The following is a 22,571-nucleotide window of genomic DNA, read 5'->3' on the forward strand; positions in this document are numbered from 1 at the left end:
TGAAAAGATATAATAAAATATTTGCAGAAATGTGAGGGGTGTACTCACTTTTGTGATACACTGTATATATACAGTATATATATATTAGGGCTGGCACCGATCCAATACTTTGTATCGGTATCAGTCCCATATTGGCTCAAACCACTGGATGGATATCGGAAGGAAAAAAAATGTGTAATCCGATCCGATACTGTTGCTTAACACTTAATGTAAATAAGGCCATTGTTTGTGTGTAAAGCAAATTACACACGAAGATATGTTCCAACAGAGTGCCGTTTATTGCCAGCTCGCTCGCCAACTGCCGTAACAAGGTGCATGTTGATGACTTCATTAACATGTGCCACTAATCTACTGTACAACTCATCTGCAACAGGCATTCAGAAATGAAAACACACTGATCTACTTAAATTTTTAGCATTTTAAAAAATCATCTACTACTGCTACATCTAAAAACATTGTTTAAACACAATAAAATCGCTTTATAAATGATAAATCACTCACCTGAGATAAAGAAAACCTATCTTGTCCCGGCTTGGAGATCTCTCACATCCTCAACGATTAATCCATTAGTGTTTCGAAATAAAATAAACTTTCCTGTTTAGCCACAGATGTCCTCTTCAAAATCCAGCAGGGTTTGGTTTGCGCTTTGGTTTTTAATAATCTAAAAATGTGACAGAACTTTAACGAAAAATCTCAACCAAACTCTGCGTCAATTCTAATTGGTCCATCACGTTTGATTGACATCCACATCTTCCAATTGTAGACACTTTAGACGACATGCCGTAAAGTGAGATGTGTCACGTGAACAACAGCTTGAACGTAAGTCAAGCCAAAAATGCTGCTAAATATTCTGTGTAAAAGTTAAAAATAAAAACAGCAGTTTTGCATAACTGTGATGTTGTAGGTTCTGTATTTAATCCTTTAGAATATTTGTTCCACAGTTTGAGCATTGTTATTTAGATAGCTAGTTTAACCATGGTGCATTGAGACATGTTTTACTACTGCTTAGTTGTTTGAGAGGAGAAATGACAGTATCGGATTGGTATCGGCAGATACTCAATTTGCAGTATCGGTATCGATATCGGTATCGGACATGAAAAAGTGGTATCGAGCCAGCCCTAATACATATATATGACACACACAGAGAGAGAAAGAGAGCGAGAGAGAGAGCGAGAGAGAGAGAGAGAGAGAGAGAGAGAGAGAGAGAGAGATGGACTCTACCAGACATCTGAAGGAGTCCTGTGTTATCTGGTACCAGGACATTACCAAGGTGATTGTTCTACTGTGCATCCAGGTGCTGTATATTCCTCAAGTAATTAAAGCATATGTACCTGACCGTCTACATGATCTTAGAAAAAATAGTCAACTTTCTTCTATTGCTCAAGTGTCCTGTTACAATGCCTGCATGCCTATTGTATTTTTGCTTGGCTTGTGAACACAAGGCCAAAAAAGGGTTTGATGTCAGTTGTGAGCCAGGCCTTCTGTCCAACATCACTAATCCTAACCCACTGCATCCTAGTCAAGGTTATGCTAGGTCCTTTACCACCAAAAACACAAAAATAAGGCTAAAACACTTTTAATAGATTGCACATCCATCACAGGGATACACACACACACACTTAGTCATCAGGCATTTTTGAGTAGCATCTCACTGGGAAGAGAGTGGAACTCTTTCTATGTATAGTACATAGAAAATGTGTAAAACTCCACACAGTGACTAAAGGCCAGTATCAAATGCAGGTAACCAGGACAATGTTTTTGTACAGCAATCACACCTGCTGAACCATGTTCCAGCTTTCACTGTAGTTGCAGGAACACGCCCTGGATACAGACACAAAGAAGGGGCCAGTGATAGCTCAGTGGTTAAGGTACTGGGCTCGTAAACAGAAGGTTGTCGGTTCAAGCCCCGCCACCACCAAGTTGCCACTGTTGGGTCCCTGAGCAAGGCCCTTAACCCTTAATTGCTCATTGTGTAAGTCGCTTTGGATAAAAGCGTCTGCTAAATGCTGAAAATGTAAAAGAAATTGAAAAAAAATGAAACGCCTGGATTATCAATGGATTATCAATCCACAAAAACATGTATTGTCTACAGATAAAATATCCTCTTGATGCTATCTTTAAAAGTGGCTGTCTCACAAATACCACATATCAAGAGTACATGTCAAAAATCAATAACATCTGAATTATAGCAACCTTAAAGCAAAAAAAAAAAAAAGCTTTTCCATAGCACTTAGGGGACAAAATCTGTAAAAATAAAAAAATGCACAGCAGATGACACTAAAACCTTGTGCTACTGTGAAGTAATGAAAAGGTAGCATCATTTCTTTAATGCCAGTTTCAGTAAGGCAGTCCATCATTTGCAAAAATGTTGCTGCAGCACATTGACCCAAAACAATATAACAACAACAGAATGGTTTAAAATGTGTTTTGAAAAGACTAGGTCAGAATTATGTGGCATAGTTTGAAGAGAGCTGTTCATTTAAGAATTTCAGGTTGTCTAAAAACTGTTATTTTTCAAGCCTGATCAGCAGCTACATGAAAAATTAATAGGGGTGTAACGATGCATCGCGATGCAAAAATGTAGCGATGTGCATCGTGGACATCTTCGCGATTGCACGTGCGTTCTGTAATTTATTAGTGATGGGTCGGTCACGAACAATCTGGCTCTTAGAGTCGGCTCTTAAAGTAAACGACGGGATCCGGCTCCTCATTGGGAGCCGATTCGTGTTTTTTCCGGGTTTTTTTCTGTTAAAGCCGCACGTGATTGATTTACACTGAGCAGGAGGGGAGGGGTTACATACACACACACACACACACACACGGACAGCGAGCACACGAACAGGAGGGAGTGAGAGAGAGAGAGAGAGAGAGAGAGAACTTGATTTACAGAGCGTAGTTTTACAGAAAAAAGTTTTACAGAGCGCTTTACATAGCCAGACATTACACGCTGGAAAGGTGAGGAAAATGAGTGACAGGAAACAGTTCAGACCCACTGAGCTAGTGGGAGACCAAGTGTTCAGTCTACCCACATCTTATACATGTCACTGTGTACTGTAGCAACATCTGTCCCCTCAGAGAGAATCTTTTCTAAAACAGGGCAGATCATAACAGAAAGGAGAAACAAGATCAACCCCTTAAAGATGAGCTGCTTGGTTTTTCTGAATGCCAATCTTCACTAAATACTTACAAATACTGTCACCTGGATGCTGCTTTTTGTTTTGCACATTTTCATTTATATTTTGTTGAGTGATGCTTTGTTGATGTTGTGTTGTTCCACTGTAGATGCAAATTTACAAATAATATACACAATCAGACCTTTTTGTGTAATTGAGATGGGTCTTTTTTGTATTTTATAATTTATTGTTGTGGCACTCTGTTCCACGTTAAGTATATAAATAAAGCCATTTAAATAATAAACATTTAATAAAATGTTTTTTACATTAGTATTTCATTATACATGTAATTTGGTAATAAATTAGTTTAAACAACAACAAAAAATCTGTTTAAAGACTCAGCTCAGCTCAATGAGCATGTTTGATTACTTTGATTTTCAATTTAAGATGGCGATAAGTAATTTTAAATTTGGTAAACCTGTTAGTAGGTTACAGTAAAGTACTCTGTTCTTGGTAATTACCTTTAAATTGCAGGGGACTGAATTTTTTTTTTTGCTTAAAAATGTAAAAGAAAATGTGCATTGTTTTGCACTGTTTACACTTCAGAAAAAATCGTGAGAAAATCGAATCGTGGACTCAGAATCGTGAATCGAATCGAATCGTGAGCAGAGTGTATCGTTACACCCCTAAAAATTAATGCTGCTAAAAAACGATAATTACAATAGTTTGCTACCTTTCCCAATCTGGGGAAAGACATGACCTTTTGAAACAATGTTTGTCTGTTATTCTGTTTTGGATGGACATCAGATTATATTATGATCATTTCATGCAGAACTTGGAAAATGTATTCACCTCCATATGCTGATAGGCACCCATTAATTCAAATCTGGAGCTAAACAAAAATGGGTTCAGCCTAGCAGCATTTTTGTAATTTTGGACTAAAGTGGCTTTACAGAAAAGTATTTCTTCCAAAAATTGTTTTCTAATTACACTGCGGGATTAGCACAAGCTCAAAAATATTTCTATAAAACAACAGCCATTCAACAGTGAAGATGAAGCCATTGTTAAGCACATTTTTCTAAAACTGCTCTCGTCTACAGTTTAAATATGTTTCTGTCAATTATCACCAACATGGTCAATGCCTATCATCGTTCATCATCCTGTTATCTACCAGTAAACACAACGAATTATCTACTATTGCAAAAATGCAGCAAATTAGCTATAAGGTTATAAGGCAAAGACTTACAAAAAGTGCTCTATAAATAGTTTACAGCTATTGCATGGCCATTATGATTGTGCTGATATATACTGGATCAGGTTTGTTAAAAAAGTACAAACGTTTTAAAGGAGTACTTCTTTTAAAGCAGTAGTACTTTTCTGTTAGTTCTGACAGCTGACAGTCTTTATGCTATGTACACATCAGTGGCGATTTCTCTAAGACTGCAAGGGAAGCTCAGCTTCCCCTAAAATGTCCAAAATTAAATGGTCAGATATGTACAGTTGTGTTCACATTTCATTGACTACAAATGCGTTAGAACTAGGGTTGGGCGATATTGCCGATTTTCATACCGTCATACCGTCTTCAGGAAATACCGCGGTATACGGTATTACATACGGTATTGTCACGGACAAACTTTACAGTGTACACACTTGAGTGTAATTACAATATTTCAATGTTTTATTATAAAAAGATTTAACAGTCTGAACGTCAAACATTGCTTATCTTGTCTGATCTATAATAAATACGCATACGTATAAATGCATGTGTATCAATTACACTTTAACACAAACATTAACACATAACATTTTGGCATTGTAATCTCTCTCTGCCCACACAAAACTGAATAATAGCAGGCTAAACACTTCAATATATTTCAAAAGTTAACTGCTTAGTTTATAGTTACAGATATTTCTTAAAAGTGTATGAACATGTACGATTAGTTATGCCTGTAATCCAGAATTAAGTTCTATACCGTAACAAAAAATATGAATGTAAATGTTCATGTTGCAATGACGGTGATGTAAAATAATGTTAAAATAATTCAAAGTCCAAACATTTGAGTGGTTAACGAGAACGCTACTTTACATGTCACACAAGCTCCGTGCAAAACACGAGCACGGAAACGGTACAAATCCCATTTATTCCCTACACACTCGCTCCCTACGCCCTATAGTGCGCTTAACATTCTTAAAGGGCCAGACAATATATTTTATAATTCAAATTACACGACAGGTGAGACATTCTTTTTTCTTAATATAGCGCTTTTATTTAGGAAAAAATAGTTCTTACATAGGCAGGAAAATCTATGGCAGACAAGAGTCAGAACAGCGGATTGGGCGTAACGTTATTATTACTGTTTGCTCCTTTTTCTCAACACTTGTGCTCGATTTACACTGAAGATATATTTAGTAAATAAGTACATGTCCGCGCATGCACGCGCTTGTGTTCATTTCCGGTTGAACTGATAAAAAATGTTGATTTTGAAAAATAAAAAGACGAGCCGTTTTTCAGTTTCTGCTTGTTAGCTCACAGCTAACGCTAGCCAGTGTGGCTCTTCACTCGTCTCTCTGTGTTATCACCAGTGAGCACCCCACAGCCAATCAGCGAGCTCCAACCGCCTACCCCTCCCACCCCTCCCTCCCCTCCCTTACTGTGGATGCGCGCATGTCCTAAAGTCTCAGTTTTCAAGGTAAACCTGAAGCAGAAATTTGGCGCTTCACATTTAAAAAATACCGTCACCATTTTTGAATACCGTCACTATTTTTAAATACCACGGTATACGGTAATATCGTCATACCGCCCAACCCTAGTTAGAACACGTATATCTCGAAGACGAGTTCATTCAGAATCAGCTAATTATCACAAATCGACTCGATTTTCTTAACTTAACTCATTCATTCCCGTAGCGTCAATGCATTTGCCCGCAGAAGCTGAGCGTCTCCTCACTTCTATGGTACTGCGTTGAGTTTTTTTTTTTTATGCTCCGAAACTCGCCGGTCATTGGATAAATGCCTCGATTTTGTCCCGCCCCCGGATGCTGAGCGTCTCTGGGGGTGAATGGAGCTGTGGGCGGGTGTGGACGCTGAGCTTCTGCAAGATGATTGGAGGATCAGTGGAAAGGCTGAATCCCGTTTTGATTGACAGCTAGTTTGAGCGCTACACCGTCACTTCTCAAACTCAAACTCAAAAGAAGCTTTATTGGCATGACAAACAGGGACATTCGTATTGCCAAAGCAATACACTTCATTAGTCACTTAATCACTGGGAGCTTCAGTCCCATCGCGGATTTTGCTTGAGTGAAGTCGAAAGACAAACTGCAACCCATTTCAGGCCATTTTCTTGTAAAAGGAACAAAGGGCAGAATTTATGTGTAAATAAATTGACAAATTTTATGATGTAAGCCGACAATGAGCTTCCCCTCTTTGAAAGACCAGCAGCCGCCACTGGTACACATGTATGTAAATAAATATTCAGTCACTTTTGCATTACGTTTACATATATATGTAAAGAATACAGAAAACAAGTTTTAATTTTTAATGCTAAAATAATAGCATATAATCTTAATTTTAACATTAATGGGAAAATGTCATTGCTGTATGGAAAGTAAAAAAGCTTTTATTGTAGAAAAAACAGAGCCAAAGCAAGTAACTTAAACACCCCTGTTGATCTGATAATTTACAAGTAAACTATTCAAGTAGTTGTTGTAAATATGCTCATTCTAAATTTGATGACTGCAAAATGTTATGCCACCCTTTGTTTTAATAATAATAATGACATTAATAATGGTCATGGTAATAATTTGTAGTTATTATTTACTATTTCCTTGCTTGATTTAACACTGGTTGCTTAATAGTAAATAGTCTCTGTTTTACATACTTCACTTCATAATGCACCATGTTTTCAATGGGTGACAGGCCTGGACTGCAGTGAGCCAGTCTAGCACTTGCTACTAAACCATGCTTTTGTAACATATGCACAATGAGATCTGGCATTCTGTTGCTGAAACAAGCAGGGACGTGCCTGAAAAGACATAATCTATAATTAAGGCCCTACCTAATTCACGGCCGTAAAAATCATGAACTATGAGACCCAATAAGAGGTGGTCGTAGCGGTCATACGGTAATTAAGGTAGTGTAACAGACTCTGTGGTGTAGTGTGCGAACAGTGTTTGATGTATGTGTTTATGTATTGAGTGCATTTTGTTTCTTTGGGGATTCCATAGTCAAGAAAAGTGTGCTTCTCTACGTGATCATCTCTGTGCTGTGCCCCAAAAGAACAAACCAGGTAAGTATTATGCTCAGGATAATTTGTCTATGTACAGTTTATTTATTTCTTTATAAACTCAGCAAACTCTAAAGACACTGGTTACATTAGCAAATTTTGTTTAAAATCTGTGAAATCTGTGAAATTAAGCACATTTTCCCGTGAATTTAGTAGGGCACAATTTATAGTAATGCCTTAATGGATGCTGGCAACAATTTTGGATGGTCCTTTTCCTCTTTGGCTAAAACAAATTAAAATGTTGACTCAGCGGACTACAGCTGACTTTTTTTTTTTTTGACTTTGCATCAATTCATCTCATATAAACTTAAGCACAGTCGGCAGTCCTCCTGATATACAAAATATGATTTAGTTGTTCAGTCAAAACATTGTGAATCTTTTCTTTGTACTTGTGTCAGTTAAATAGAGGTTCAAAAAAAGCTAACAAATTTTTTAATCTAGCCTTTGAAATTGTATTGTATGACATTACATACGGTTTTACACATAGTACAAAGCAACACGTTTTTAGTTAAAAAAAGTCAGCAAAATTCTGAATTGTATGAAAATGAATTAAACAACTGTTTTCAGACTGAGAAAACCCTTTTGCACGATATATTTTTTGGACCCATTGAGTAACTGCACTTTATGTCAGTAGAGTTGCAAGTCAATTGGATGATGGATCATTGTACCCATCTTATTAGAATTTACATAGAATGTAGAACTTTACTATATACCTTGCTTGAAACAAGGTACAGTGGTTGGTAGAATCTCAGTTTGTAGAACAGGTTGTAAAAGCTGTTTAACACTAAAAAGTGCACAAGAAAGAAGGTGGAAGTTGACATTTGAGGGATTTTACAATTTATCACACGGACTCTCACCAACACATACATACAAGAAAGAACAAAATGTCCTGGTTATATAAGAAATATTTTTGTTAGGAATTAGGAAAAGGACAATTGAACTAGTAGTTCAGGTGCTAATGAAGCAAATCAATCCCATATTTTCACATTATTGATGTTAGCAATTGTTAACCAATCAATTTTGCATAGTATTTTTCATATTGTGAGTCCTGGGCACTGATTAAATTAAAAAGTTATCATGGCATGTGCAAATGTTTGGACACCCTTATAATTCCTGTCTTTAAAATTGATTAACTTATTTAGCCTTAAGTGAACTTTTCGGTAGATAAAGAATTGTATTTTAGAATTAATGACAATTCCAAAGTGTTATAATTTTTCAGATTTTTTAACCTTGTGCTAGCACTTAACCACTATGGGCTATATCTGAAAATTAAGGTAATTGCATCTTACGAAGCAAGGGAAGTCTGAAAAAAAAAGTTTAAGCTGATACAGGACTCATCAGAAGAAAATTGTATTTGCACGTATCAAATGTATGTCAACATCTGATGTTTGCAAAACCTCATTATAATAAGCCAGAGATATATTGATTAGTGCTATAGATGAAATAAAAATGAAACTCTTTGGCTATAAATACCAGAGCAATGTTTGAAATCTGTTAAGTATGGGAAGCTAAGGTGCTTTTGGGTTGTGTTCCACAACAAAACATTGCACAGGTAGATAAAATATGAATTTCACTAAACATTTCTAATTTCTGGAAACGATTGTAACAAAGTTAATTAAGAACCTAAAGATAGAAGAAGGCTGACCTTAAAAGAATGCCCATAAAATTACCATTAAATACGTTAAGAAACACAAGTTGAAGTTTTTAGTATATCCCTTACAATGCCTGGACTTGAACATTATTCAAAATCTGTGGATAAATCTTAAACATGCTGTGCATGCTAGATGGCTCAATCTTAAACCAGAAAAACTTGATGTTGTAACTTTTTAACTTGATAGTGTGTCTCCTCTTAGATACACTCTAGGGCCAAAAGCATTTGGACACCTGAGCATGAGCTTGTTCGACATCCTACTTCAAATATGATTTTATTTTAAATGACCTCTAAGTGATCTTCAAGCAACTCCTCTGAGTGTGGGAATTTGTGCCAATTCAGTCAAAAGAGCATTCATATGGCTGGGCACTAATGTTGATAAAATTTCTCAAATGATGTTCCAGTTTGTTCCAAAGTTGTTTACTGGGGCTCTGTGCAGGCCAGTGAAGTTTCTTTAATCCAAGCTTTTTCTGTCTTTATAGACCTTGCTTTTGTTGTGGATTAAACTCCTAAGTAAACATAACAAAGGGCAAACCAACGTCTCCACTCTTAGCTTAATCCCACCAATACGGCAGGACGGGCTGCAGCGCGCGCCGGCATATGGCTGCGAATCGCTGGATGGCTGCTTGTCGTAGTTGGTTACTTTTCCTATCCCCACATCCCTAAACCCGTGGCTCGTTGTGTGACTATGTTATGTTCTTATGTTTACATGTGCTTGTGTGCTGTTAGGGGCTTTTTTTCGTGTTACCACAGTGTGCTCCTCAGGGAGCACAATCTGGTTGCTGGTTTTTTTTTTTTTTTTTTTATCTCCTACTCTCCCAATGTGTTACCATTTCTTGTCTAATGATGTGAATTTCCCCATTGTGGGACTAATAAAGGATTATCTTTGAGGTAAAATCTGTATGCCCATAATGTGTTTGTGCTGTGTAACAAAACACTAAGAACACTGCAGGCATTTTGAGGGCATGATGTCTGCTGAACGGCCTCTCACTTTGTAACCGCACCACAAAACTGCAACAACACATATTGTTGCTCTGTGTTAATCTGAACTGCTTAGCCTTGCTGTAACTGTTTTGATGATAAAGCATTACTCATAAGAAAAGGTGTATCTCTACTGAATTATGCCATGTAGATCCAGGCATATTTTAATAATTGTTTCCCAAAAACAAATATATTCTAAAAATAATTTTATATAATAGATACATTACAAGAAAAAAACATTTTAGCAAAGCAAAGAAACAGTATTATGTCTCTGGAAACTTCTTATTGACACACAGGCATGCTAAAATACAGGGACTAAATAAATATCAGCATTACATGTTATAATGACTGAACATTATGGTAGTGGACCATTTAATATAATTTAATGTTCAAACAAAGTAAGGCAGTTCACATAACAGAACTGATTGGAAAATTGTAGAAATGTATCAGTATTGGAATATAGGCTTTTATATAAGTTAGTATTGGATTGAAAGAAAAAACATGCAGTATCGCACATCCTTTTTGCGAGACACAGCCATTCTCACTGGTCGCCATGGAGCTTTCCAAGTCTCCGTGGAAACATTGCGCAGCTGCAAGCTGTACACAAGAAAACAAGAGCTTGCTAAAGCCAAAGCATCATTAAATCCACCACGCAGTGGGAGAGTAATGAAGACAGAGGGAGCTCACTCTGTCAAATAGCTCCCCAAATAAAACCAGACACTACCCAAGGAAGCCTTTCTTGCTATAGTCAATCTCTCTCCCACTGAACTTCAGATTAAATTTGGACAGCCAGAACCATCCTCTCATGGCACATTCATTTCCTTGGGCACTTAAATGGTCTCTGTTTTGGGAAAATACCGAAGATTTCTAGTTAAAGAGGTTGGGACAGGCAAAAAAGAAATGCCTCTATAAAATTTACCACAATAGCTTTAATGGATGATGGGTTAATATAAATATATGTTTTATTTTAATTGTATTTTGTAAATAGAAACACATTTAGAATTTGATGTCTGCAACGCACTCCAAAAATGTTGGGGTACAGAATTAGAGTTAAAAGTTATAACAGAGTTCCACAATAAGACCAGTCTTTACAAGCAATAATGGGTCATGGCTTATTTTGTGCCAAACTTTGTGAGAAAATTGTAAATAAGTTTAAAAATAAAAATTTTCAGTGCAAGACTGCAAATGATTTAGTCACCTACCATCTATTTTTATAATCTTGTAAAAGGGTTTAAAGAATCTTTAGAGAGCTCAGTCTGTGTAGACGAAGCCGGAAACCACTGTTAAATGTGTGTGACTTTGAGCTCTCAGACAGCGTTGCATGAGAAACCATAATGCTACTGTAATAAATATAGCCACATGGGCTACTTCAGAAAAGTCACTTAACACAGTCTAACTCTGCATCAAGAAATGCAACTTGTAACTCTACTACACAAAGAAAAAGTAATACATCAATTCTATGCAGAAATGCCTCCAAGTTCTCTGGATTCAAACTCATCTCAGATGGTCCAAAAGACAGTAGAAATGTGTGATGTGGTCAGATGAGTGCATGGTTGAGCTTGTTTTTGGAAAAAATTTACATTGCGTTCTCTGTGCCGCAGATGAAAAAGACTATCCTGAATGTTATGAGTGAAGAACTAGCACCTGTCATGGTATTGGGATACATAATCAATATGCCAAAAGCACAGTTTAAACATATTGTTCTTCAAATTGAAAATTCAAGAAATTAATTTAAATTAATTTGAGTTTTACACATTTTGTACCTCATTCAGATCATTGAAATGACCTATTTGCAATTCACACCTCTAGGTAGCCAGAACTTACTTTTGTAGTGCTATCAGGACTTTAAAGCCTGAAAATGTGTGAAATAAGTGTATTTTATTTAATGGGTGAACATCTAAAGACATTCTCTAATATGCAACCCTAAACCAGAAGAAAGTTGGGACAGTATGGAAAATGCAAATGAAAAAAACCTGCAGTGTTTCTTAAATTTACTTTGACTTTTTCATTTCATACTGTTTAAACCCAAGATATTTGATGTTTTGTCTGGTCAACTTCATTTCATTTGTTAATATACATATAGTAATGAAGTAAAAAAAATGTGGTTGTGATTTCAAACAAGTGATATCAACAGGTGACTGTAATCATGATTTGAAACAAAAGCAGTATCCACGACATGAAATGCTTTGAGTTTTTGAGGAGCAAAAAATGTCAGTGCTCTCTGCAAAGGTAATTTACACTTTTGTGATGACAGCATTAATACCAAAAAAGAACACTGAGATTTTAGAGCAGCATAAGCTGCTTTCAAGACAATATCTTTTTTTCTGAAATTTTCATGCATTTTTCAACTAGACAATGCAAAACCACATGCTGCACACATTACAAAGGTATGGCTGTGGAAGAAGAGGGTGTGGGTACTGCACTGGCCTGCCTGCAGACTTAACCTGTCCACAATAGAGTATGTGTGGAGAATTTTAAAGTGAAAATGCGACAATGACATCCCTGTACTGTTGAAGAATAGGACAAAATAACTGAAACACTTAATTGCTATCCTCTTTGCCAAAATGTTGTTTAAGTGTTGTGAGAAGGAATGGTAACATTACAAAATGGTTAATGGTATACTGTTTCAACTTTTTTGGAATGTGATGCAGGCCTAAAACGCAGAAATGAATAAATATTAACAAATGAAATAAAATAGACCAGACAAAAACATGAGATATCTTGGATTCATAGTGTCTGAAATTAAATAAAAATAAAATAAATGTAAGAACTATTGCAAATTTTGTTTGTATTTTTAATACTGTTCCAACTTTTTCTGATTTAGGAATTTTACAAAATAACTTTTTTAAATCAACAACAATCTATTTCTTACAGTCATTTAGTGAATATGGCTCATTAGTTATTGCTGTAGAGAAGCAAAGGACCTCTTTATAGGGCTCCGAATTCTTGCTCCCTCTTCCCATACATAAAAATGGTAGCATTTTTAGTTTTAAATGACATCACAATTTAACACGTCTCTCACGCCAACAGCAACATCTGCTGAGCTTACATGCTAATTGTCATCTCTAAGGGCGTAAGGGTCTTAGTGTATCAGTTAGCATTAACTGCATTACTGTTATGAGTCCATATTAGGGAGATATTAGTGCATGGATTAGCTGGATATCAGTTCAACCCACTGGTAAAGAAACAACACAGTTCACAGTCTTATTCAGACTAATTCAATCAGACTCATTTCATTCTGAACACATCTTAGCTGGGTCACACATAATCATGCAATAATTGAAAATGCATGACCTCTGCAAATCTGCCCAGCTGTGTGCATGTGTGTGTACCTGATCAATTTGGGGTACAATGCTATATAATCACTGATACTTGATCTACTACAGTAGACAATGTCTAAAAAATAGTGAAATCTTCAAAAATATTTAGATGTTTTAAATTGGTCTTTTTCAACCTGCAGGATTTGAAGTATCAGAGTGCACAGAACATGTAAACAGCTGTATCCATACTTTGTGCCATATCAGTAAAATAGAGACAAGGATGTCACAGTGTAGCAAAAGCATGTAAACATTTTGTATAAATAACATCCACTTTTTTAAAATACAGTCAACAAATGATCCTGTATGCTCTAGCTTCTCAACTGTTTTGTAACCAATGGTCAACATCAAACTTGACAGTGAAATATAGAAGCACATGTCTCATTTCTCACATTTATTCATTCAAGTCATTGTGTGACTGGTTTGACATGCATGATAAAATAGACAACAGCAAAATCACCAGATCTTTATTCTAGTGAAGATTTGTTGAAGAAGTTGAAATGACAAAATGTCCACCCACAAAGTTCTAACCATTTTTGAAATAGTGGGTTGGAACTGACAAAAGGAATTTGGAATTTGATTTAAAAAAACATTGAAATGTTCCTTTTGTGACTTTTTTTGCACCATTTTAATCTGGATAAAATACTCCTCAGTGCACTTTGCTGATCTCTGCTGGTTGCACGACACAACACCCATGCTAGCCAAGGAGGGTTGCATGCTAACACACTCCTGCTTTGACACATTGAAGCCGCCAGCTGTTTTTTGAGAGCTTAAAAACAATTCTAGGGCCACATTATTAATATTCTTTCTTAGTATTTCTCTAAAACTCATGTCAGCACCTTGACTTGACTGTAGGACTCACTGTAAAATCAAGGTGATTTTACATTTGACCTTCTCTCCCCTCGACATTGTCAGCTGTTTTTATCAACACCCAAGCACCTTTCTCCTACAATTGGCACTGGAAATAAGGTGAGTAAATGCATAACCAAGTATTAGAAATGAGGTACATTTTTTGTCTTTTGTCTAAATTATTTCTTATTTTGAAAAAAAAAATAGGGATTAAGGTATTAAACTTTTGTCAGTGTACTATGGTGAAATGATTAATCTGGAATAAGAGTACAAATATGCTTGTGTTGATCTGCTTGCTTTAGCAGTACAATAGCTTAGCACTTTTTGTTATTGAAGACTTTGTGCTACCATCTAAACTAACAGTGAATGAACCACTGGGTTTATGTATCACAAATTTAGCAATGTAGTCCACAAATTGTGGCACTGCAAGCACTAAAAATATATGACAAAAATTCTTGGCTCCATCTAGTCATTCTTATTTTATCAACCTAATTTTACAGCAATACCCCAATTGTACAATTTTGGATTAAGCTGCAGTATGTAACTTTCAAAGATTTTTGGACTAGAAAAAAAATTACACAGTCCATCATCACCATTCACCCCTGAGGCTGGAATCTGAAGGCAGCAAAGGCAATACACAAATACTTGAACAGTGCTTTAAACTGCTTTAAAGTACATTATACTACCTAACATATGTGAACACCTCTTTTACCGTTTAAGTTTAGGTGTTACAGCCACACCCATTACTAATAGGTGAATACAATAGATAATATTAAATCAACTATATGATTCCAGATTTCAGAATATATCTCGTGGAAAGCCCTTTTTCCAGCATGACTGGGCCCCTGTGCACAAAGCAATGTCCATGCAGATCTGGTTTTATGACTTACGAATTCCTTTGGAACATCTGTTATTATCCAAGTCTTTCATATTATAACATCAGTGCCAGACCTTACAAAAGCTCATTTGATTGCATGACTGCAAATTGCCACAAATACTATATTTTTGGGAAAAGCCTTCCCCAAACAGCAGAGTATGCAATGGGTATGCATTAAAACCCATTTCTTGTGGGTATTCACAATCCAGCATACAGCCATGCAAATTGTACTAGAATATTGCCTTTACATATAATTTTTTGCTAGCTCTGCTAAAGCTGTTATTCACATTATTTAAAGTGGAAACATTGAGGTTTGCAGAAAATCAGAAGTGGTATAAATCATACTGCCACTACACTCTAGAGCATTTAGAATAGAAGTATTTTAGTAGTTAATTTAATAAAAAATATATATATGAAAATAAAACTAAATAAATAAATAAATAAACTTTCTATGGAATTTTGTGCTGCAATCTTTGGAGCAACAGTTTGAAGAAGGCTCTTCAGTTATGATATTAATTTGTAATACTTTCATTCATGAGTTTTTTTTTTTTGACTGATCTGTACAGAGCCCTGACTTTAGCCATGCAAAACCGTGGCAATATTTTAATGGCTGAATGGAGGTGAATTCCTGCAGTCATTTCTGCACTTCCTGCAGTGGTTGCTCAGTGGCTAGATCTGTAGGCTATCAATCTGAAGGTTGAGGGTTTGAATCCCAACCCTGCCGGGCAGCCACCGTTGGACCATTCAGTATAAACTTTAACCTACTTGGCTTCAGAAACACTGTATGTCTTTAAAAAAATAGTAATATGCAAAGAAAGGAATTCCATTGAACTATGAAAGTATTAACGTATATACATTTTATCTCCAAACAGTATTAACATAAAGCTACTTCCATGTGAACTACAACTATTCTGAGAGGGCTTCTCACAAGAATTTAAAGTCTGCCTGTTGGAATCTGAACCCATTCAAGCAAAAGAGAATTTGCACAGATGTTGGTCAATACAGCCTTGATTGATTTTTCGAGTTCTTTCCAAAGTTTCTTTAAACCAAGCATTTCTTCATGTAGCCCTTGCTTTGAGCACAGGGACACAGTAATTTTGGAACAGGAAAGTAGCAGAAAGTTGGAAGCATATTATTTTCTTCACATAATTGATGTGGATTGTATTGTGCCCTAATAATTTTGTCCATATAGTGTATGACAAAATATATTCTTTTTCTAGTATGCAGCAAACAGGGAAAGATGTTATTGGCATGAGATGTTTAACATGGACATGTGAATGTAATATTTTGCACAGCAGAATAAAAGAAAGGTAGAACAATGAGTCTTTCCAAACAGCATTCTCATTTTACAGTTGTAGGCAACTGTTATTACACCTTACTGTTAATGCTCACTGTGCTTTGCTGTGTTATGTTTGAAATCTTGAGACATTTATTTGGTATCCCAAATGAATCCCAAATGTTATTCATGTTCTTATAAACATATTATAGGGAACAGACCCTGCTTAAAGAGCATTAATGCCTTAGTTTTCTAAGAGCAATGTATCCAATCACTATTCACAAACGCACACACATACGCACTTGCATTTCAGCTGCTTTTGAACTCTCCCATTCCTTGATGTGCTAATTGTCATGAGACTTTTTCCTGAAAGCTCCGCCAAGAGGTTTTCCATCATCCCCTCTTTCTACCATGTAAAAGAAAATAGATATAAATAAATAAAAAGGGAGAATAGAAACATCTCCTTCGGCAGCAGAACACTGTAATTAGGCAGTGACAAATTTTGATTCCCTTTCTTCCTATGTGTGTAGAAAGCGCACAATGACTTTGTGTGTGTGTGACTGCAGTGTGTGGGATGGCCTGAAATAGGAACACAGCATTTCAACAGGCAAACTGCGCTCACGTGGTGCAAAAAAGAAGGTTGTGTGAAATACAGAGCAGTTCCCATTTGTTTTGCGCATTCTCATGATGCTAGGTGTGATACTAAATTCACAACACATGCCAAATCGGTTCCCTATAGTGCAGCTATGACAGGTGGCATGCATGAGTCAGGTTAGATGCTATTGGATATGACTAGATAAAACAGATCTCTCCTACGAGCTTGACTTTGAGATGTTCTTCTCTTGGCACATAGTGATTTAGCCAATGACACTGAGGGACATCAGGAAACTGCACAGATGCACAAAAATATACACTGGCAGATATTGCACATCAAAGTGTCCTAATTCAACCACAACCACTAAAAACATGAAGTTTTAAGTTTGCTTAATATAAGTGACATTTACTGGGTGCAGTCCTACTAGCACCATGTATATAAACATATTTATATACATGAATAATAAAATCACATTTACTGAAAACGATTTACACTATATGGCTAAAGGTATGTAGACACCTATTTCATTTTTGAGTTCAGGTGTTTTATTCATACTAAATGCTAACATATAAAATCAATTATATAAGATAAGTAAAAGGCCTTTATGCTACTGTATATGTTACAGATTTTAAGAAAAGGCAAGAAACACCGTGGACACGTCGCCAGTCCATCACAGGGCGGACTCACACACACACATTTATGCATACACTCAAACTTAGGGCAATTTCCATAGAAGCATGTAAACCCACGTGGACACAAAGAGAACATGTAAACTCCTGATAGAAAGTCCCCGTCAGGCCATTATTATATTATGAGGTATAAAAAACTTAAAAATTTTGAACATTTGTTGTTTGTCATGAAATTCTTAAAAAAAATTGATCATTTAATTACAAACTACAGCTAAAGTCACTAAATAGACTAAATAGGCCAATCCTGGAGTTCCCTGTTCGCACTCCGCGAGATCAGGGTCTTGCTATTGAACCATTTCGTTGTTTTGTTTGGCATGCAAGCCAGCGCTTCGTAATTCTTAACTTCTCAGTGGTGTAAGGTGAGTGCAACCGCCTCGCAAGCAAGCGACCGGATTTCGCGGCTCGACTTTTGCGTTTTTCTTTTGTATTTTCTCTTTTTAGTTCCAGTTGCCAGCGGCATCAATCGGGGCTATTCCGATTTGTTTTTTGTTCCCTGTTTTGATTCTTTTCAGTGTTTCATTTATATTTTTGTTTAATAAATATTATTTTACACTGCATTTTGAGCCCTCCTCCTTTCCACCTAACACAGCTGCCAGGAAAAAGACAAAGAAGAAGGCCAAAGAGGAGATATATGGATGCAGTTAGAGAGGACATAGTTGGGGTGAGGACAGAGGACGCAGCGGACAGAGTGAGATGGAGGAGGATGACTCGCTGTGGCGACCCCTGAAAAGGGAAAAGCCAAAAGAAGAAGAAGAAGATACTACCCCAACTTTTTTTGATTTGGGGTTGTAATATGTGCATTTATATGACAGAAGATTTTTTTGTTTTGCTTCATATTATACATTACAGTGTATTTAAATGTTATTACAGCAGTTGTCTTATTAATCCAAATGTGGCTGTTCCTAATTTGAGGCTTCTTGGCTGATAACGGGCATTCTGAGACTAGTCCCAGATCAGCAAATGTGTGTTAGTTTCTCCATATGCAAACAATTAATTATCTGCATATGTATGCCATTAAAAATAAAAAAGAGAGCATCCTCCTTGGGGCTTTGTGGATAAAATGTCAATAGACCCTAGACCCTTTATAAAAAAGGTCAATTTTCAGCTGACAGTTTTAATATGACTAACAATAAATTATACACTGATGGTTTGTATAACATTAAGCTAAAAGTAACTCTAAACTTTATTTTGTTTTAGTTATATTGTTAATATTTGGTTGTGGAAGGCTTCTTAGAAAGAACAGTGAGACATTTCCCCCTGCTTTGTTGTTGAATAATATTGCAAACAGATGGCTTGGCTCTTGACCAATGGTAAGTCTTTAACAGATACAAAATGCTAGCAAGACTTTTATAGCACAACAGCTGCCATGTCTGTTGGTCCTGTGAACCATGTATATCCTTGTATGTGTTTTTTAATGCATTGATTTAGCCATCTAGCAAACTATCTATCTCTTAATCCATCTATCCATTTATTGAAAATCGTTGAATGATCCAGATATAAGGCAAAGGAGCGATATAACAAACTCGTGTTCCTGCCTTTTAATTTTCTATGCTTTCTACCACAACCACATGATTAACAAAACAAGTTATGATGTCTTCTTTCAACAAAAAGGGTTGTCAAAAAAGTGTCATGTATTCTTTTTTACATATTTTTATAGAATTTTAAGGGATTCAGCAACAATGAGGGACCAAAGCCACATGGGTTGGGGTTTAGTAACCACAAATTGTTATTACATATATTGTAAAGATGCATGATCCAGAGGTACAGAGTGCTATGATAAACTGAAATGCCAAAGTATTTATTCAGACAGCACCAGAATATGCATTTAGAAGCCTGATGACAGGTTGTGCTAGTTGTCATGGCAACTGGAGGCTGTTATGACACACATCAGTGTCTAAGTTTCTGTATAATGCAGCCTTTAGAGACTTGAAGCTCACAAAAGCAATGAGGTCTGCAAAACCACAGACTCTCTGAAAAAGAAACAGCTTACTAATAAAACATACAAAATAACCTGGTCTTTAACATTCAGAAAGTGCAAACTCAACCCAGCAATACATTCTGACAGTTTTAATGATGCTATATTTAGTGTGTGGGTTTTCATGATGCTGCTTCACTGTTACGAATTATTAATGATCCTAAATGTCACTGTAAGGTCTCCTGAATTGTGATGATGAAGAGGATTAATTAACAAGGAAATATGTTCCTCATTAGTGGCCTGTTTGTGGGATTCCAAGGTAGAACACAAGCAGAGCACCATGAGTACTGAACACAGCGTGACCTACGAAGGCTAAATGTGAAATAAATATTAAAACCTGCTGTATAAATATACCTGTTGTATGAATACCCCATAAATACATTCAAGCTTCTCTTTTGCATATACCTGACTGTTACAACCTGGGATTTGTATTAGAGTATGGAACATAATTTTTTAATTAGACACTTTTAGACAATTTATTTACTAAAAAAGATACCATTTGATCTATTCTAGACAAAATTCACTGACTGCTGGCCAGGCATTAGTGTTAGTGCAGGTCTGTACCTAGCCAGATTGTGAATGTGCATTAAATTTATGACTTCTTCTTAGTACCCTTTTTAAAGTCAAAAATAGCTTCAATAAAGGTTATTTTATGTAACACCTTGGATAAGTTAAATCAGTACATAGGTACAGTATGGATCATTTGGCACTGAAAACAACCAGTAAATAGGATTTAAAATTGTACCATATGGTACCATGCTGTGAAAAGGGGGCACAAGATAGTCTAGTATTCTTCATCTCATTAGTGTTTTTATGATTTGACTCCTGATTTGTTTTGGATTTTGCCTTGCTTTTGATTAGTTTCTTGGGCAATTTTTCGGCACCAAAAAGATGGGCATGTTATTTATAGAAAAAGCTGATCCACTAATTTCTTACAAAAGTGTGTTTTGAAGAAGCTAATGAGTGATACAAATGGGGTATAAATACTCTTTTTTCTTTTAGTAAATTTTAAGTACAGCATTTGACTTTTATATTTTGTAATTTGACAGATTTAGAGATCAACTGACAAAATATAAGTTCTTTATGTACACTGCAAATCTGTAATCTAACAATAAATTACAATAATTTCAATAAGGTAGTGTCTTTATACTTTTTCATGGCATTATACAAAAGAATGACTTACATTGCCAATCAAAACTTTAGTGTAAATTTAGAATAATTGGGCCACACTAACTTAAATACACACAGATCTTCTGTCCAGTAGATATTACATGCCTTTCAACTAAATGTCCAGTGACTGGGGGTTATCTATGCCATGGAAAAAACATTAATATTCTTGGTAACACTGATACACTGATATTCAATTCAACACCAGTCACACTTGACAACTGAAGCTTCAAAAAGGAGATCAGAGTTCTGGATGTCATTTGGGTCTGAATTTAGCAAGTCTCATAAGCCAGAAGGCCCTTCATACTTCCAAGAGTGACATTTTCAATCATTATGGGATATTTCGAAGCAAAAACAGACACAAAGATTTTAAAGTATAACTTTATCTAGAGTTTAAAAGTACATTTGAATCTGAGTAAAGCAACAAGGGCTTGCAATGGAAGAAAAATGCATGTATTAAAATATACACACATATAGTACTATGTAAAGGTCTTAGCTCGCAAAGTTTTAATGACCATCCACATTTATTTTTGTCTTTATTAATTTTCGTCTTTTTATTAAGATGCAAAAAGAAAATACAGGAAATGTAAACATAAAATCAAAAACCCCACAATTTTAAGAACAAAATAGCTTCTACAGGCAAAAGTCAATATTTAGTGTGATCTCCCTTGGCACTAAGCACATGTTAAAGTCTTTTACAGAGACTGTCCTCAAGTTTTCTAAAGTTATCTTCTGGTACATTATACCAGGCATTTTTCAGCAATTTCTAAAGTTATTTTTTAGATTTAGGCCGTTTTTTCTGTGTCTTTCCAAGTGAGGGTGGCACGGTGGCTAAGTGGGTACCACTGTCGCTTCATAGCAAGAAGGCCCTGGGTTCGATCCCCAGTCCGGGTCCTTTCTGTGTGGAGTTTGCATGTTCTCCCTGTGAATGTGTGGGTTTCCTCTGAGTGCTCCGGTTTCCTCCCACAGTCCAAAGTAGGGATGTCCCGATCCCGATCTTTAATTTTGATACCGAGTCTCAAACCGATACTTGTATTTTCTAGATATTGTCCAGATAAGAACTAGATAATACTGTTCACACAGTGCACACTTCAAGTACATAACAGTTATTCAAATTAATCCAATGTATATGTTGACATGAACAATAGCTCAGTCCAACTGAATAGCTCTGCAGGGCTGTAGGAAAAAAAATGCCTGCCGTGTTGTAACTGTAACAAACTTTTCTGTGGTTGTATTGTGACAATGGTTTGATGGACGTTTCTACGCGAAGTGAGTGTGTTTTGACCCTTTGGGCTTCCATAGTGCATGGAATAGCGTGCTTGGCTAACGCGATGACTCTAGCTGTCTGCTATTCGGTACCGTAACCGAAGAAGTTAATAAAGTGTTATGCTCCCGATAGGGTTGGGCGGTATGACGATATTACCGTATACCGCGGTATTTAAAAATGGTGACGGTATTCAAAAATGGTGACGGTATTTTTTAAATGTGAAGCGCCAAATTTCTGCTTCAGGTTTACCTTGAAAACTGAGACTTTAGGACATGCGCGCATCCACAGTAAGGGAGGGGTGGGAGGGGTAGGCGGTTGGAGCTCGCTGATTGGCTGTGGGGTGCTCACTGGTGATAACACAGAGAGACGAGTGAAGAGCCACACTGGCTAGCGTTAGCTGTGAGCTAACAAGCAGAAACTGAAAAACGGCTCGTCTTTTAATTTTTCAAAATCAACATTTTTTATCAGTTCAACCGGAAATGAACACAAGCGCGTGCATGAATATATCTTCAGTGTAAATCGAGCACAAGTG

The 22,571-nt window shown here is 36.3% G+C and overlaps 1 protein-coding gene across 2 annotated transcripts in view; it reads right to left on the reverse strand.

Annotated features, from left to right (window-relative positions):
- Nucleotides 1-22,571, reverse strand: part of prickle2a (prickle homolog 2a) — an 80,592-nt gene that overhangs the window by 38,340 nt on the left and 19,681 nt on the right. The gene's annotated exons all lie outside the window — the stretch shown is intronic.

The sequence above is a fragment of the Trichomycterus rosablanca genome, chromosome 7 (genome assembly GCF_030014385.1).
Source record: "Trichomycterus rosablanca isolate fTriRos1 chromosome 7, fTriRos1.hap1, whole genome shotgun sequence".
Classification (NCBI taxonomy): Eukaryota; Metazoa; Chordata; class Actinopteri; order Siluriformes; family Trichomycteridae; genus Trichomycterus; species Trichomycterus rosablanca.